This window comes from Agelaius phoeniceus, chromosome 2, assembly GCF_051311805.1.
Source record: "Agelaius phoeniceus isolate bAgePho1 chromosome 2, bAgePho1.hap1, whole genome shotgun sequence".
NCBI classification, from domain to species: Eukaryota; Metazoa; Chordata; class Aves; order Passeriformes; family Icteridae; genus Agelaius; species Agelaius phoeniceus.
Genome location: NC_135266.1, coordinates 66,839,592 through 66,854,470, shown reverse-complemented (window position 1 = coordinate 66,854,470; position 14,879 = coordinate 66,839,592). Strand labels below are relative to the sequence as shown.

At 38.4% G+C, this 14,879-nt stretch overlaps 1 long non-coding RNA gene across 1 annotated transcript in view; it reads left to right on the top strand.

Moving 5' to 3' along the window:
- LOC143693471 (uncharacterized) overlaps positions 1 to 14,879 on the top strand; it is a 39,345-nt gene that overhangs the window by 1,465 nt on the left and 23,001 nt on the right. The window contains exon 2 of the long non-coding RNA XR_013181171.1: positions 974 to 1,033. This is a non-coding gene — a long non-coding RNA (uncharacterized LOC143693471). The remainder of the gene's footprint in view (positions 1 to 973; positions 1,034 to 14,879) is intronic.

The window sequence follows — 14,879 nt, the reverse complement described above, 5'->3', positions numbered from 1 at the left end:
ATATAAGTAGGTGTGGTTGATCTAAGTGTGCTTTAACCAATAATGAGCTCAGCTTTTGCAATATGTATAAGCTTCATTAACACCAATATAAATATGTGTGAGCTTTCAATAAACTTTGGGATTTGCCATCCACGCATATTGTGTGAGGCATTTCTTCCACCCTTCACGACAGGCAAGGAATTGTGGGCCTCGATAGCACTTTTATTTGTTCCTTTGCTGAGTCCCAAGACAAGGCGTAGGTTATGTGTGTCGTGGATCCTTTGCTGATGAATAATTTTGTCTCCAGCCAAGAAGGCAAGCCTGAGAAAGCATGCAAAGCTGTCTGATATGAATAAAAGTAAGAAAAAAAATCAAAGCAGTTGGAGCTTTGAGAGTATGAGCATCCAGAGGCAGCATGTACACAGAAGGTTCAGCAACTGCCCACGTGAGAGCATCTGTGGGTCTGAAGTTATTCAGTGCGTGTGTCCTATCGGACATGCAGGGGGGTGTGTGGGCCACTTCAAAGCTCTGGGAAATGGATCCTGTGCACTAGTCTCTGCCATCTAACTGGCATCTGGCCCAAGATCACTGTTTTGGAAGGTGGTGAGTTTACCAGCCTGCATGAACACCATGCTATGTCAGCTTGCCGAAGGGGCAGAGCAAGTAAGTGCTTTGGCATGCTCATTTTTGTAGTGGAAACATACTGTAATTTTGTTAGGCAGAGCTAAGTACCTATGGATGTTTCATGAGTGCCAACATGCTGATTGGGAACTCGGTGCAGTACATATACACTGCACTGTTGAAATTGTTGTAAACAGCAGTGTTGTTAATCATAACATTTCTCAGCTTTCCTTTGAAGGTAAAGGCATAGTAACAAAATTAAGTCAACATCAGTTCTTGCTCTCAAAAGATGATCAAAGATTAGATTCACATTTATCAGTCCTTTCTCTGGGGTTTTTCCTCACTGTCTTTCTTGTTCTTTCTCCCTATCTAGTTTGAAGAACTGTCGCTTTAGGACATGAAATAAAACGACGCGGACACCAGAATCTCCAAGGTAAAAAGGAGGGTAGTTTAATTTCTAACTTCAACATTTATAGATTTCTAAAAGTGACAGTGGATTGGAGGATGACAGTGTCACCTCTCCAATGACACTGGACAAACTAACAGTCCATCAAATTTCTCCTCCTCCATAAAAGAATGCAAAACAATTAATTATTTACATAAGGTCTGTGAGAAAGTTTATTACAAGAATGTAAACATCAGAAGGCTTAGAAGAACTTTAAAAAACAGAGTGACAAAGAACCATTTCTTAATAATGAAAATTGGCCCAGTTTGAATGGAGCTAACGAAAACAACTCCCATTTTCTCCATTCTTCCCTCATGCTGTCTTATGCTAGAAACATGCATTTTTCTGAATATCCTAGAGCTGTGGGGATGGGATTCCCTGGTACAGCAGGAACAGTATCTTTAATCCCCCAAGAAAATAGTGGACTTAAATGGCCATCATACAAATCTTTGCTAATCACTCTAATCATTGTGCAGTGATGGAAAAAAGGACACTTCAGTCTCCCTTATGGAGAGATTGGTACACTTCATGTACTCTGAATATGCCTCAAGAATTGAACTCTTAAGATGACAGGCCTGGGCCTGGAGGAACATTTTACTTGCTTTATTATGCATGAAGTAGGTGAAATGAAATTGAGTTTTCAGAGCTATCAGGAGCACATTTCTTCTGACAAGTCCCAGGTGCAGCATTCTAGATGTCCGGTGAGCTCTGGTATCAGAAATTTAGCAAGCTGCAGAGCAGTTTCTCTACAGACTGAGAAGATACCAAATGGTGATTGTGCTGAGCTATACTTCCAGTTAATGCCTGAAATGGCAGTTGGAACTCCTCTGAGGTGAGGCTTTTGAAAGAAGTCTGGATGAAGCTATTTGATATTGGTTTTAACTGTAGTAAAATTAATAACTGATAAATGCAATAGCTGACAGCAGAGTCCTTCATTTTTTTACCTCAAGCTCAGAAAGAATGTTATTGTGTTGCATTTATCTTTATGTGTTTGAAAATTTTAAATTTTTTAATATGCCTCTGTTTTAAGTCAATTTTAAATAGTGTTCAGTGTAAATAATAGTCTTTCTTAAGAGTAAGTAGTTCTGAAAAAAAGTCAGATTAAATATTGCTCAACTGACAAGCATGGAAAAAAATCATATGGTGAGAAGGCCAAGTATCCTTATGATGTAACTTTGTCTTATATATCAGGTCATAATTTTGTTTGAGCATATGTTTGTTTCCAGCTGTTGGCAGCCTCTGCTTTTCATCTTTATGACCTTCAAGTATGTCTGTTAAAGAGAAAATCAACTCAAAGCCATTTTCTTTTAGTTGCTTTCCAGACAGAATCACTGTATCTCCTTTTTGTTTAGAGAATCCAGAAAGCTGTTTTATTAGAATTTGCTTTCTTTTTGTTTTGGCTTTTAATTTTCTTTCTTTTGTGTATTATTATGTGTTTATATATGCTGTACATGACAAATAAATCCAAAACTTTGAACTGATGCTGAAATCTAAAGTCTTTAGGCTTTTCTTACATGAGCCCAGCCAGTTTATTCCATATGTTACTGAAAAGCTGGTTTGTAAATTCTGTTTATGTGTTAAAAATAAATGTCTTATCAAAACTAACAGCTACTCCTCATGATTTTAAGTAATTTTTATCTATGGATTTCATTTCAGTCTTGGAAGAAGGTGTAGGAAGGTAGGCCTACTGAAGGAACTGACCAGCCTAAAACCTGTGCCTTTCAAAGAAGCATAGTACATTTCACTAACCCAGGTCCCTCCACAATCTAAGGTATTTTTTATTTTGTCTTTGTTTTGTTTTGCTGAAGGTGTTAACACTATGCCCAGGACAAACTGCTGCCTCAGAAATAGCACACTTTTTGACTTTGCAGGTCACACATATTTGCATATTCTCAAGTCAGTGGTACTTTTAGTTATTGTCTAAACTCTTGATGTGCCAAGGGCTATTTTTTGGTGCTACTGTTTTTTTGTATTAATAATGCCACATTTGGTATGGGAAATAAAGTGTGTCATGGCTTCTGGTGTGTGAAGGCAAGTAAAGAGTGTGTCTTACTTTGGACTTGTAATTCTACAGCTGTGGAAAAGTGGACTTATACTTGAGGGCATCCTATCTGTTTCTATTTGTTTCTGTACATTTGTAATCACTAAAGAACTCCAGACAGGCTATGCTATTTCTGGTTTAAATTCTGATACATATATATGGAGGTATCATTCGAGTATGTGTATCTTCAAGAACCTAAGATGGGAGTCATGCCCAGACCACAGTCACCTAAGTGTCTGCATCTCAAAGGAAGTTTCCACATTCACGTGAGGTGCCTCAGATGCCAATATAATAAAGAGATCAGTATGAGGAGCAGAGTGGGATTCAGTTGCATTAATTCAGCTCAACAATCTTACAAGATTATTCAGCTGATCACCTCTAAGTGTCTCTTTTAAGATAAACTGGATCAGTTGATTATATTGGTGGGCAGATGATTTTGTTTCCTATGCGTGTGAGTTTAATGCCCTTTTTAGTGGTAGGGGTACATTCCTGGAATTCAGCTGCTCCACATTTCTCCCCGTGAGTCCTGTGACATAGCTGTCAGCTCTAGCCAGGTCCTCTGGATTGTCCATGATGCTGGAAATCTCTAAGGTCACCGAATTCCACTCTAGCTCTGGTGACATGAAAATTTTATCTTCAAAGTCTGACTCTGATTCAAGCCTTTGTTCTTTACTGTTCTGCCAATCATGTCTCTGTTAATCTACCTTGGATTTTTGTTTCATGCCTGAGTGTTGGACACTCATTGGTTCTGCATTTATGTTATAAACTTTATATAAGTAATATATAATCCTGGTTATAAGTTCACAGTATTACTCAGACAGTTAAAAAAATATTGATACATTTTTTAATTAGAAATTTGAATCAAAATTGTACAACTCTGTGTTGTCTTTATGAAAGGCCTTCTGGAAAGTATAATGTAATTTTTCAAGTGTTGCTGTATTTCAGTTATTTTGGAAGTAATTCTTAATTGTAATTTTGCGATTCCTCAGAATTAATTAAGTGGTGTAATTGTTATTTTCTTTCATGACAAGTTTTACCACAAATTTAACTATTTGGTTATAAATACTGGATGTTCTTCCTCTTGACTTCATAACCTTGTCTTTTAAGCAGCTCAAGCATTATTCTGATGTAGACAGCAACTCTCCAGTTCTGCAGATGCTATGAACAGGCTTAATTAAAAAACCTTACTTTTCTATTCTGAATGGAGAGACAAAAAATCAGATTTTGAAGTTGATCCAGCTGTAAGCTGGAGAAGTCTCTGGCATTGCCTTTTGCTATTTCTGTCTGAAACTAATGCCTTCTACAATAACTACCTTGTATATAATTTCAGACAGCTACCTCTTTCAAATGCACCATTTACCCTACCATATATCAAAAAGTAGATAACATTTCATGACAATAAATTAGTAAGAATTCATAGTAAGGAGTGAATAAAAATGCCTCAAGTGGAGTTTTTCCAGGTATTAGTGTTGCCTTCCTGAACTTCAGAGAATTACAGAGTGGTCTTTCACTAGGTTTATTCACTAGCTGTGAGAGTTTACATGCTGCACACCCCTCACCTTCCAGTGCTTTCCTGTCCTGCTGGGCCATAAGGTGCCCAGCAAGCTTTTCTATCAGTCTATCAAAAGGACAGGGGAAGAAAATGCAGTGAAAAGCTTGTAAGTGGGCTAAGGAGAGAAGGATCACATTTCAATTGCCATCATGGGCAAAACAGACTCAACTTGGCAAAATTAATTTAATTTAGTTTATTATTAGTATTGAGAAATAAGAATTAATCTTAAAATACCTTCCTCCCACCCCTCCCTTCTTCCTGGGCTCTGCTTCACTATCAACTTCTCCATCTCCTTCTACCTTCATCAGCAAATGTGATGGGGAATGGGGAATCAGTTCATCATGTTGTCTCTACCACTCCTTATTCCCTGGTCTCTTCCCGTGTTCCAGTGTGGGATCCTTAAACATAGGCTACAGTTCTTCATGACCTTCTCTAATGAGAGTCCTTCTCGTGGGCTGTGATTCTGTGATTCACAAACTTGCTCCTCCTTCCACAGGGTAGAAGAGTCCCTTAGGAATGAACTGCTTCAGTGTGGGTTCCTCAAGGGCTCCCAAATCCCACCAGAAAACTTGCATCAGTGTGGTCTCTCCTCCTGCAGCTCCTGCCAGGAGCTGTGTGGGATATCCATGGGCTGCAGCTTTGTTTGGGGGACATCCATCTGCTCCAGCATGGGGCCTACCACAGGCTGCAGGGGGATACCTGATCCACTGTGATCCTCAAGGCTTCAGCAGAACAACCTGGCTCATCATGGTCTGCATCACAGGCGGCACAGGAATCTTTGCTCTGGTGCCTCCCTCTGCTTCTCCAAGGTCCTTGGTGTCTGCAGACTTGTTTCTCTCATATTTTCTAACTCCTCTCTCCCAGATGCTGCTGTACAGCATTTTTCACCCTTTTAAAAATATGTTATCACAGATGTGGAGACCCTGGAGGGGCTTCTCCTAAGTTACACCCCATTGGCTCCTTCCTCTGTTCCTATGCCTGAACATAGGTGCTCCTGAGGCTCTCCCTCCCTTTTCCCTGATTGGGCCTCACCTTGATACTGCCTGGAGACCAAGGTCAGCTGGGAGGCCCCTGGGGGAGAGAGCGGGACCTTGGGGGGGAGTGTGTATCGGAGAGGAGAACATCTCATCACGCGGCTGAATTAAACATCTATGGATATTATGCAAAAGCCTTTTTGCTTCTTTTCCCTGGACTTTACTAGCAGCAATTCAAACTGCAACAACAGAGACATTACTTGTGTGTCTGATGGGCTCAGCTTTGGCCAATGGTGCATTCATCATGAAGCTGGGTGGAAACTGGCCCAGTCCATTGTGGGGGCAGCTTCTTACAGAAGACAGAAGTCTTCTCTCCAGATATCAGCAAGCCAACATCACTTAGACACCAGGTTTCTCTTGTGTAACCACAAATTACATAATTAAATTGACTAGTAAGCTTCACCACTTAATTATATTGCTTCAGAGTTTTTCTAATATCCAAAGAAAAAACAGCTGAAAATGTATCCAGTGAGACACAGTTGTTTCATATTTCCTGTTATGATTTTAGAAAAAATCCCACTCTTCAATCAGTCCCACTTTGAGAAAAAGAGCAACCTCTGTAAAGTTACCCAAGCACTCCAATGGAAACCTCAAAATTGCATGCAAGGATGTGAGATGTGTCAGTAAAAAACAGATTATGTCATTCCCTCATTATATGTCTGATTTGTCACTGATAGATTTTCCTTTTCTGCAGCCACCCCATGCCCCCAGCATGGTGCAAATAACATGTGGCTTGCATAGATATTGTAGATATTCTTTGAACAGATAAATGTTAAAACCACGCAGCTTGGAATATAGTCTAGCTAAGGTTTCCAGCTGGAGTCTTCTTGCAAACCCAGCAAGAGTTGGACGAAATGGTTTGGGTCTTTTTTTCACAACTACTCTTTCCTTGTTTCTTTTCCTCTTAGAATGTATTAGAATAACATTTAAGATTTGTTCTATATTTTTTATTTTTTCCCCTCTTATTCTAAGTTTATTGCCTCTTCATTGAAAAAAAAAAAAAACGGCAAAAAAGAAAAGGAAGAAAAATATGTTCGGATATGGGGGAAGTTTCTGAACTTTACTTACTCATTTGTATTGAGTGATATTATGGGGAAAAGGCATTTCCAGAAATTAATTTTCATACTTTCTGAGTACGTTTTGGTTGAGAGGTTGAGTAAGAGAATGACTTTATACAATCTCTCATTATACAAATAGAGAAAAAGGGGTATTTCTGGTAAGTTAAAGGGGTGAAAGATGTTCTGCATAACTCAGTAATGGTGGTCTCTGGATTGGAAATTGTGGAAAATGAAGAAAATATATTAAAAGAATATCTCTCCATACTTATATTTTTCTTCTCTTTTCCTTTAATCAAGTGTTAGAGGGCACTGTTCAATCAAATTAACCTCTTTTTGTAGCTGGAAAGGCAGTTCTTATGTTCTTAAGTTCTAATATTGTCCTTATTTTTTGAGAATTTTACCTGCTAACACACTTTTCAAATCCACAAGATTGCCATATGAACGAAGGGTTGTTCTTCATTTTAGATTTTCTGTTTTGAGAGCTAGATGTTTCAGAGCCCGTTGTTTGACATCTCTCTCCTGGGGAGATGCACAGCAGTCAATAAACTCTGTGTCTCTGACTCAGATTCTGTCTATGTCCTACATGTTTCCTACTGAGTCACTGTATGACTTTCTCACTAACTTTTAGTGTTCTCGTTTTTGAGTGGGAAATTATTTTGGCTGAAAGCCATACTTTTCTGTATTTCTATATATTATTTACAACAAAGAAACTTGATGAGAAAAGCTGGGGAAAACAGCCATGGGGTGATCAAAATAAAGCATTTTTTTAATGAAACAGGTCATTAATTTAAAAAATAAGAGAAAACTGTAAACTAGTCCTCTTTCCATCGACTAGCCACATCTTTTTGTAGCAGCTGGAAGCAAGCAACCAAGGAAATCAATCTGCAAATTTTCATTTGGACAGAGGGGATCTCCATGCTTGCCACACTGATTTACAGAGAAGAAATGGAGCTGTTTGTTCTGTACTTGTAATTCTACTGCTCCCATATCAACAAGACTACCTCAAAAATCTGAAAACCTGAAGAGTGAAGCAGGTGTAGTTGAGATGAAGAACTTTATATAAAAACTATGGATTATGCTTAGAAAAAAAAGCTTTTCTTGGTGGCTTTCCTCTTCCACTTTCTTCACAGTTGCACATCTAAAATGATCTGCTGCCAAAACTCAGCTAAATTAAATGGAGAAATTAAATCAGTCTGGATAAAATTGTAAGAGCAGTTTTAAACTTATATAAGTTATAAATTTATAAGAACATCTTAATGTTAATGTGGATGACAGCATATATTTGCACCTTTAGAATAATAGTTAGAGGCTAATAATTAATAAAAATTAAATAGGTTTAAAACTGGGGCCTAATTTTCTATTGGTCTCCTGTGGCAAGAGAAATATTACGGACTTACAGAACAATGCATCATTCCCTCTTCCTGTCCCTTCCAGGCTTTCCACTTAATTACCTGTGTTCTTCTATTTTTTTTCAGGTTTTTTTTCGTTCAAGGAAAAGTTTTAGCAAATGAAAAGGTTTTGTACTCCTAGTGAAGCATTTAAAAATTGTGGCTTACTCCACTACTGAAAATCCTGTCCTACAGTCTTCCTGCAGGCCTTTTTCTGTATGCACTGCTTCAGATTATCTGGGTAACTCTGAACTGTCCAAGTCTCTCAGGTCCCAACACTTAAATTATCATTACTACTTTGGCTTTGAGGCAGAATAAAACAGAGAGGTAGGGAAGCTGTCTGCATGGAGGTGATGTAGCAATGGTTGCTTTGTCATTCGGTAAGCTGGAGACACCAAACTCCATAATTGATAACAAAGATTGAGAATACCACCAAATATTGTAACAAATTGGTTTCAGTATGCAGAAAGTTACTGCATAGCTTCTGCAGCTTTCTTCACTCATATGAATGCAAATGTTTATATCTCTGGCAGATGAGTGTTAACATTTCTGGTAGGATTGTTTTAAGCTCACTTTTTGCCTGGTCTTTGAACAAGAATGAACTTTGGATAGAAAGTTTTCGGAACTTGGAGGTGCTTAGTTTTCTGTGTCCCCTGGATTAGACTGTGTATGTGTAACAGATTTGCACATGTGCCTCTGGCACTTCTCAAGGACTTCTGGACAGGCAACAGTCAGTAGATGATTGCTTGGAGCAGTAGGATGGCAGGGTATTGCTGTGTAACACTTCAGGCAAAGCCTGAGAAGTAGCCTGAATAGCCACAGTCTGTTTCTCCTTTGAGTCATAGCCCCAGAGGTTCCAACATCAGTTATGTTGCTTTAATCCAGTCTGTGAATCTAGGCAGCTGTTTCTTGTGATTGTTTCCTAGTACTTCTTTTATAGTATTTTATTTTTTGTGCCACAATGATTCAGTTGTGGGAGAAGCTTAGCAAGATTCATTGGCACCCTCATCTCTTTTCTGTGTTTACTAGAATGAAGTAATTGACATATGGGAGCATTTATGGGGTTGTGTCAGACAAACTAGACTGAAAGCAACAGACAGATGTCCAGTGAGTTAAATATGCAAATCTTGAATATAAATGATGAATTAGATTAATGAACAGATGAAAAATGACCATATTAAAAATGACTGGAGTCTGATCTCATTCCTTCTTGGATAGTTTTGTGTATCACATTATTATCACAGAGAAAGCATGTTTCACTTTTAGTGTTATTTGGGATAACTGGCACATTCTTTGTTATTATCATGCTATGTTTGAATGTGTTTTTCTGTGCCTAAATGGAACTTCTCAGTAGGTACTTTGTGATTATTTGTCATTCACACTCACTTTTATCACATAGCACTAGATAGTAACAGGAGTATTGATTCATACTCTCAGTAAGTTTAAAATTCTAACAACTGATGTAAAGGTGTCTGATCAAAGTAACAAAAATAAAATTCTACCTTTTTTTCTTGCATGTATTTTCATCACTGAGAATTGTGTGCAGACACGCAAGACTTGATTTTGAACCACTGGAAATTGTAGGATTTTGCTGGGACACAGCTGAACTGATCAGATTTAATATGAAATGCAATTAATTACAAGAGAAGAGATTAATTTCTTTCTAGCACACAGTCTAGTATAAGCTATTTTTTTAAAGCTAGTGGAGAAAAGTAGACTGAGGTCATGGCCAGAGGCCCACTCTAAGTCAGCGTGCCTCTGGCTCCATTCATGCCATTGCTCCTTCTGTGCCTCTTTTAGCAGCTGCTGGAATAAGCAGAATCAGGTTGCAGTGTACTGTCTGTTTCCCTGAAGGGATGCAGGAGCATGGGGAATGTGGAAACCTCCCTTTTGGTGACAGTTCAGGTTTCTGTTGCATAAAAATGCCCATTTAGCACAGTTAACAATGCCTGTAATGAGCTGTACTGCTTGCAGCAGGAGCCCAGACAAACAAGTTACTTAGTTACTTAGATAAACAGAATTAAGGAAGATAAACCCTGGTCTTAGTCTATTAAACATTTACAGTCAACAAAAAATTAAGTGTTTACATGACAGGCTGTGTGAGGGTGTGGTGCAATAAGCCTCTTCTGCATTTCATTCTTTACAGCTACTTTAAAAAATGTGAAATAAGAAAAGAAAGAAAAGATGAAATAAGTTAAAGATGAGCATGCAGTTGTAAATATTGATATAACTGCTTATTGTCACAGAAACACAAAATAATTGATTGGAAGTGACATCTGGAAATTTTCTGGGCCAATATCCTTTCTTAAGCAGGGCCAGTTGATCAGGATTGTGCCCAGCTGGGTTTTGAGTATCTCCAAGGATGGGGGCTTCACAAGCTCCCTGGGCCAGGTGTGCCAGTGCTTGGTCATCCTCACAGCAAGAAAAGATGTTTCCTGATGTTCAGATGACATCTCTGTGTTTGAGTTTGTGCCCATTTTCTGATGTCCTTTCACTGGGCGCCACTGAAGGGGCCAGCTCTGTCCTCTTTAAACATTCCCTTCAGGTGTTTATAGACATGGATAAGATCTGCCTGAGCCTTCTTTTCTGAAGTCTGAACAGTCTCAGCTTTCTCAACCTCTCTTCATAGGAGAGATGCTCCAGTTCCTGTGTCATCTTTTTGGCCATTTATTGCCCTCTCTACTGCATGTCCATGTCTTTGTTGCATTCACAAGCCCCACATGGACACCACTGTCCAGGGGCAGCCTCACCAGTGTCAGAGAGGCAGGATCACCACTTTTGACCTGCTGGCAATGCTGTGCCTAATGCAGTGCAAGTTAACCTTGGTTTCTTTGCAACATGGGCATACTGTTGGCTTGTGTTCAACTTGGTCTTCACCAGAACCTCCAGGTTGTTTTCTGTCAAGCTGCTTTTCACTTGTTATATGTGGGTGCTTTTCACATATACCTCTGCCTGATGTTGTTCATCCCCACATATAGGACTTTGCACTTCATCTTGTTGAACAAAGAAATTACTAAAATGATTTAGAAAGAAAAAAATCTCTTAAAATGTTGTAACCACAGGGATGTTCCTTCTTGAGGTACAGGGCTTTTTTTACCCAGTCAGGTTTTCTCCTACTGGTCTTGTTTAGTTTGTCTGTGGGGTTTTTGTACAGTTTTTTGAGGAAAAAGCAATAACGCATTGAGTTGAAGAATGTAGTTAAAAGTATTTTGTGGTCAGCCCTGAGATGTCACTCTTAAAATCTGGGTTCAGAATATTGTTTCCAACCATTGTGGGTCTGCAAGACAACCACTTTCCCTCACATTCTCATCAGTATATTCTGCCTTTAGCCTCAACTTGTGAAAAAAAGAAGAAAGTAAGTTTAATGGCTTCCCACTCATTTCACCCCTCTCATGTGAGGGCAGCTGAACTTGCTATTTATCAACTAATGAGGTAGCAAATTGCAGTGTCATGATTTAAAGAAAAGTGTCACTGCTTTCATCTCCTTACATTCCACAATCTTTACTGGAGCAGTTTGGAGGCGATTTGTAAGTGGTTTAGTGTATTTATTTCCTTCCACTGAAGACAAGGTAGACTTCTGGGGTTGAAGTTTCATCAACAGTCCTCTTTTGTTTTGTCTCCATTCAGGAATCAGAGCATTTTAATCCTAAATTAGCTCTTCAGAGGAACTTTGACTCAGTACATTTTAGTGTGTCATTTGCCATAAGAGTCCCTCCATGTCACCTGAGACTTCCAGTCACTATGACAACAAAAATCATAACAAACTGGTGAACATCTGAAAGAGATTATGAAAAGGCAATATGTAGCCGGGTAGTTTTTTAAAGAAATTTCATTAACCTATTTTCAGAACAAGCAGAAGTGCAGGGCTTGGGAGTGTCCCTGCTCTGTGAAGCTGAGTCATATGTGAGTACTTTCACTGTCAAAATGTGAGCTGGGTTTATGACCCAATGGTAGGATGTCTTCCAATTGCTCAACTTCCATTTGTGGATGAGGTGGAAGGATGTGGCTTTGGAATATGGCCTATTGTAGACAATGTCACCTGGTTTTGGTCATTCCCAGAGGACCTATTGGGAGGTGCTGATCTACCTTTGTGGAAAAAGTGGTGCTAAAGAGGCAGAGAATACAGCTGCATATATGTCGGGACCCAGGACATTCCTCTGGCTGCCCTGGGTGATTCGAGACCCTGGCAAGGGGCTCAGAGACCTTGGCATGGAGTCAAAAACACCTGTGCCTTTGATTTTAGTCCATGGAAAAAACTACCAACTTTGTGTGAAGAATTACAAGCCACAAGAGTTTGAGTAGAATGATAGTTAATTTGTCACAGGGTGAAAAAGTAGAATTTTTGGGTTTTAGAATGGGGGTTCAAGAGACAAGATGGAGGAATCTGGGCATGTCCTGTCAGTCTTGTCCTTCTTCCTGTCCTCCATCTTCTGCTGTGATGGTGACACTTCTGGATTGGTTTAGAGTAGAGACAGACTGTCTAACATAGGTGATAAGTATTGGAAAATTATTGTAAATAAAGTACATATAGTTTGTATAAATATAAAAAGAATGTAATAGATAAGAGAAAACAAACAACCTTGAAAAGCAGAACCAACAAATCTTGACTTCTTCAGTTGTGGGGCTGGGAAAAAAAAGACTTTTTAATACCTGAGGGGTCATCTCAACCACAGAAACCCGAGACATATTATGTGTATTGAGCATTGGGAGCTACTTTCCAGCTGTAGGCATCAATAGAAATAGGTACTTTGATTTACACACTTCCTTTTCCAGCTTGCTTTCATTGTGTGAGCAAAGGTTGTGTACATGCTGTGATCTGTTTTTTTCTGACAGTCTGCTGGTATGTGCTTCTGTTTGAAGTGTTTATGTTTATTTTCTCAGCAGAGAAGAAAATATTAGTTTTGTATAAATTTAACAGATATTTTTAGCAAGTAATTAGTCTCCGAGTATTTCCAGGTTAAATATGCTGTAACTAAGAAATACTTGTGGCTCATGGAGATAATACTTTGACTTTATTATTGCAGACAAGTGAAGTATGCTACAAAATATTTATCTTTGGGAACAGTGAGGTTTGATGACTTGCTAGGCATTTACAAATTAATGTGAGTCATCCTTAACGATGTGTTTTTTTCCTTGCATGGGGAAATATAATCAATGCCTCTCATTTGAATTGTTCTTTTTTACAGCTAAAAAACTGCTTATTTGTGGTGGTGAGATATCAGTCTGACTAAATGACTAATTCAGGCAATAAAGAAGGTCTTGTGGGGAAGGTGGGAGTGAACTACTTACATGAGAATTGGTCATTGTTTGTTAGATGTCAGAATCAATCCAGATTCCAATTCCTATGAACAGAAGCCCACATTTTCCAGTAAAACATGAAGCTCTGACTAAGAAGTTTGATTCCTAATTGTGAAGTTATTGTCTCTCTCCTTTGGTATTACAGAAATTTCTTTGGGGCCTACCCAGACGATCGCAGTGAATCGAGAAGTAGTTAACCTTTTACTAAGGCATCTGGACTACCACTGATTAAGACATGTAAAATGCCATTAAGGTAGTCTATTAGAAAGCCTTAGAAAATACCCAGAGAGAATCTGCAATAGTAAAATTTCATATTCCTTTAAAATCCTTTACTAACTCATTTAGTTAAGTTTTTAACAATATTTTATTGTGTGGAGCAAATGAAATAAGGGGAAACTAGAACCTGTTTTGTGCTAGAATTTGAGTGAGTCTTTAAGTGGGTGGCCAAATTTCACCTTCCTTGGAAATGAAGGTATGTATGTGAGTCTCAGTGAATGGGTTTAAATACCTTGTCTTGAGGTCTAAGATAGAAGCAGAAGATTTGATTTCCTGTCCCACGTCAGGCATAGGCATCACTATGAACTTTGATTTATGTGCTTCCTTTTCCAGTTTGCTTTCATTTTGTGAGCAAAGGCTGTAAATACACTGATCTGCTTTTTCTGACAGTCTAGCAGTATGTGCTTCTGTTTGAAGGATTTATGTTTATTTTCTCAACAGAGAAGAAAATAATGGTTTCATATAAATTTAAGGGAATTTGTAGCAAGTAATTTGTCTCTCTTATTTCTACTATCTTCTGTGTATTCTATGTAACATTTTAGCTTTATTATAAAAAACTTACTTCTCTATATATTTTTTTTTGCATATCTATGTGCATACTGGGTATGGGTGCTTATGTGATGAAGAGCTTGTATTGCTGTATTCACCTTATATCACTAGGACAGCTACTTCCAGCTCAGCATACTCTATCTCATTTGCACAGAAAATTCCTTCTGGATATTTTTTTCTAGTTTATCTACTCTGGACTTATGAGAGTTATAAGTTAAATTCTGTTAATGACAAGTTTTCCAGCAGAAAATCTCCACCCCTAAATTTAGGAAATCTTTCTTTTATTTCAAATATCCAGGAGCTGTACATACTTCACTAAGTCTAACTTGAAATGTATAGTCTGTAGCTTCTTAAATTATACCTGGTTCAGAATTAAGGCAAGAATTCATGGAGGGAGATTTCAGTTTCCACAAGCATCAAGAATTTGTAAAGGGAGAAGCAGGGTAAAAAGCAAACAAGTAATAAAAGCCAAATAAAAATGCTAAAGATATTTGCACACTTGACGTGTCTACAGCTACTGGCTTAGAAGGATCATGAGTTGTGCCAGGGACAAATATAAAACAAGTTCATTGCTTGCACATGAATCTTTAAAGGCCATGTGTTAAGTTAATGGGCTACGGATAACTTATCACATTTTA